The sequence below is a fragment of the Cyprinus carpio genome, unplaced genomic scaffold, assembly GCF_018340385.1.
Source record: "Cyprinus carpio isolate SPL01 unplaced genomic scaffold, ASM1834038v1 S000003036, whole genome shotgun sequence".
NCBI classification, from domain to species: domain Eukaryota; kingdom Metazoa; phylum Chordata; class Actinopteri; order Cypriniformes; family Cyprinidae; genus Cyprinus; species Cyprinus carpio.
The window spans coordinates 1,863-6,276 of record NW_024875742.1 but is presented as its reverse complement, the minus strand read 5'-3'; the positions used below and the strand labels follow the sequence as shown (position 1 = coordinate 6,276).

The window sequence follows — 4,414 nt, the reverse complement described above, 5'->3', positions numbered from 1 at the left end:
GATGCCCGGCACATCTTGTATTACCGCGTGAACTGGGCGTAGAAACACAGCTTGTGCCTCACCAGACAGTTTTACGAGAAATATAGGCTATCTAATATAAAAAGCTTAAAAATGTCTACTTTTAAACAATATTCAAAACGAAAATACGTAAAATACCTCTGAATATGTAGGCCCCTAATCCATATGAAATGTGCATTTCTCTCTGGCACGTTCATGGCCGAGTCCGCGCTCGTCTTTACAGCGACACAGAAAACATATTTTATTAATAAGCAATTAAATGTCTCCTTTACTATTTTTTGACAGTGTCATTTCTTCGCGGTTCTTTGTGGCAAAATTATGCATCGCGATTAGATTAAGCAGAGAAGCGGCTAGTAAGCGCCCATTATTCTGGCCGGAAGCCAATTATTCTGACGGTGGCCGAGCATTCCTGAGGAGGCTAGGTTGGTCTTTTATCAACGAATATTAAAATAATTAATCATTAGTTTATATCTTATACACTATATCTTAATCCCACATTAAACACATTGTTATGTCTGTTTTTATTTTTTTTATTTTACACACTTTATTTTTTTCCGCGTTTTTAAGTACAATATTAGAGTTGATCCACAGCCCCCCACCAGGGGGCTGATACTATATGACGGGGGCTGCATGCCCCGCAGCACCTTCCCTTCCGCGCCATTGGGTGTAGGGCGGTAGAATGTTGTTTAAAAAGCTAAAAACGCTGTGCAGTTTTACAAAGCTCTCTGGCATTATAATGTACAGTTGTTTATTGTTAACTTGTCTCACTATGTCTGATTTATTATATCACGAGATGTTAGCTGCTGCAAGTTTAATCTTCTGGACCAGTCAATTTCCACAAATAAATCATTGGGACATTCTGGAAACGCTTAACATTGAGAAATGCATTGGCTTTATGCGTTAAGAACTCGATTTTAAAAAGATCAAAACTCAGTAAACAAATTATTAATAAAGCATTATATTCACAGACAAGCAGAGATATGTGCCCAGAATCTGAACACAATGTGTTTTAATTACTGGATTAAGCATTTTCCTCCCATGACCTGCTTGTCTGTAAATAAAATGCTTTATTAAAAATGTTTACTGAGTTTGGTCTTTTTAAAAACCACGTTTTTAATGCATTGCGCCACGTTAAGAGAGTTTTCCTTTTAGGCCAATGGTTTTCCAAGTAAATGGTGTCGGGAAAGATACAAATTTAATATATTTATTAATATAAATAGATGATACTTTATAAAGTTTATCTCAATATTTGACCACAGTGGCTGTGAGACAACTGCACTAAAATAAGAGCACGATGATCATGAAATTACGTTCATTAATAGCAAGAGATTACGGGTATGTCCTTTCAGAATCATCACTGGCCGGTAGAAATAAAAGTTTCTCGATTTCTTCACTTTAAAATAATGAGGAGCAGCATATTTTCCTGAAATAAACGGGAGGAAAAGTCTTTTACTTTGCAACGTGGTAAAGAAAATTAAAGTTTTATAAAAATATGAATGGCACACAGCAGATACATGCAGTGTCATTTTATCAACTACATGACAGATATTTATATGTAACAATAATTGTCTTGTCATGCTTATAGAGTGTATAAAAACAGGGTCAGCTATATAAATTAAAACAATACTGATTTCAGGGACATGGCGAGTTACAGGTTAATGTTTTATTTTTTTCTTCTCTGCATTATAATGAAGGCTTTGTAAAACTGCACAGCGTTTTTAGCTTTTTAAACAACATACTCCGTCCTACACCAACTACACACACATTTCGGAGCAGCAGCAGTACACATGTCTTAGCAAAAGATATTCTTGTTTTTTTTTTTTTTTTTTTTGGGGTGGTGGGGTTGTTCTGTTATGTCCTGTCCTGTTTTTATTCACTCTATGTGTGTGTATATATAAGCATATCTGCTGATGCAGCAGTTTATATTCTTCCACTCAGTGACATTCACTGAACACATATTATGATGCTAAACCAGCCCCAACATTAATTACTGTACTGTGAGAGAATCCTCATACAGGGACTAGGATTACAAAAGTTGCCATGGACATTATGACTGTAGATATAGACTCCATCCCCTGAAATAAATAGAGAATAAATAAAGAAATAATCACTACACATTCTTGAAAGCATATTTTTCCTTACCAGTAATTGCGATGTACATGTCAGCAGGTGTGTCTGGAAGACGATCAGCTGGTATGACAGATTTAAACACTAAAGGTTTATCCCCTGATACATTTGGGAAGAGAAACAGAGAAGAACAGCAAGATGGAGGAAGAGTCATGACTCACGTGCTGATAATATTTTGTATGGTTTTGGTGAGTACTGAGCAAGAAAAGAACAGGAGTTCATTGTGATCTCTGGATTGGCAAAAAATTTATGATAGTCATCAGCATTTTGCAGAACTATCTAGAAGTGCATGTCTGCAACATTGTATAATGGCAGTGTAACAGAGTGATGTTACTGTGTGCTTCACAGTAAATCTCTCACCATATTTAACACAGGATTGAGCTCCACATTTCCTTTGTGTACTGAAGTTAGCACACCCTCAGACTGAAAGAGAGAGAGAGTGTTAACTACCCATGATGCTCTAGTCTATCTATTGAAAATATAAGTATCTATTAATCATTATATTATTAACAAACAACCAAATCAAATAAAACAAATCCCAAAAGTGACAGTCACTGATTCCCATCAGACGTACCACCACCTTCAGCTGCTTTCTCACTCCATCAGTGTAGATGGCATCATATGCTGAAGCTAATTCGATCATGTGATTTCCCCAGCGCCATGGGAATAATCACATATGAAACGATGCCGGAGTCTTTCTCAACAGATACTGTCGTTCTGTATTTGCCTTTCTTACTGGCAAAGCTGCAAACATCTTCTGTCTCCATGAACTCCACACGCACCTGGATAAAACAGGAGAATGAGACTCAGATCACATCTAGAGGAAACTTCCTCCAAAATAAATCCAATATGACATGTGTGATGATGAAGGATAATTCTGTTTTAGGATAATTCACTTTTTTTCAGTTTGTGTCAAAAGCAGATCAACAACCTCAGATGAGTCTCAGGATCCATGCATGCTGTCATTAGTAGATGATTTGACTCCAGCAGAAATGTTTACTACAGTCCACATGACTATAATGTGCTTAAAAACTAAATTAATTTTAATAATCTAAATTAATTTTGAATCTAAACTAATCCACCTTCAGCTTCTTTGGGGTGTAGTTGTGAATAATGGCCCTGATTTCCAGTTGTTCTGCCACAAGACGGCTGAGTAAAGGCATCTTGAGTAAGGTCAGCCAAAGGGTGTTTAAAAAACAACCATCTCCTCAGGTTCCTTCACACAGATGCCTTTTGAGGAGGAACACAAGTACACATGAAGGATTTAAAAGAAGCAGATCCTGGATGCTAATTGTTGTTATTCAGAGAGTATGTATTCTTGGGTTTGTAGCTTCTCTCCTTACCAAGTGTTGGTGTTGATGACTGACTGACAGCTAAGATCTCCCAGGTAGTGATAGAGTGTTTCAGGTAGATCACTTTTTCTGTGGCTGGTGTTGGACTGGAATATGAGATATATATACCAGAAAATACCAGTAATAACAGAAACTGTTGAAGTACAGTTCTAACACTTGTTTACTATCTAAATTCATATCAGCCTAATACAGAATCATAAGCTGGGCAGCCTGGAGGCATTATGTCTTACAAGGGACAAGATTCAGATGTTTTCTAAATATAAGCACATTAAATACTGTTGTATACCACTACTGCTTTCCTATTAACATCTTGACATTAATGGATGTAATTTTCATGTTGTTGAGCTAAAAATAAAATTCATAATATCAAAGATAATTGAGAAACAATGCTTGCTCTTTGTCGGAGGAAGTCATCATCTCAAGTCAGCTGAGATCATGATGTTTATTCACTGCCAGTGACTTGTCTGAATGTCTCCTACTCACCATTTGTCGCATAGATCAATTTCTTCCCAAAGCCAACTCTCAGGGAACTGTGTATGTGACACAATCTCTTCAGATTCTGTGTAATAGTCATCATCATCATCTGTTTTTTGTTTTAACAAAAACAAATCATTAATCTCTCTGGGATCTAAAAACACATTTAATACTACTGTATTAGTGAATTCCCAATTCTTTCGTAGTCTCAGTAGTTATCATTATTATTTTTCTCAATTTGTTTTCTGACTTTTATTCATACATCTTTATCTAACATTGTTTCTTAATTCATATCTGCATTTAATGCCAGGACAAAGCCGCATAAGGACTGAAGTAACACTGGTAATCAACTTGAATTTAATCCAATCTGTCAGAATATAATGGTTCTCTGTGCATCATATTCACTCCAGTTTTGTAATTTTCTTGCAGAGTGAATATTTGTC

At 36.2% G+C, this 4,414-nt stretch overlaps 1 pseudogene; it reads right to left on the bottom strand.

Moving 5' to 3' along the window:
* LOC109064723 overlaps window positions 1-4,084 on the bottom strand; it is an 8,288-nt pseudogene extending 4,204 nt beyond the window's left edge.
* Between the last annotated feature and the right edge of the window lie 330 nt (window positions 4,085-4,414).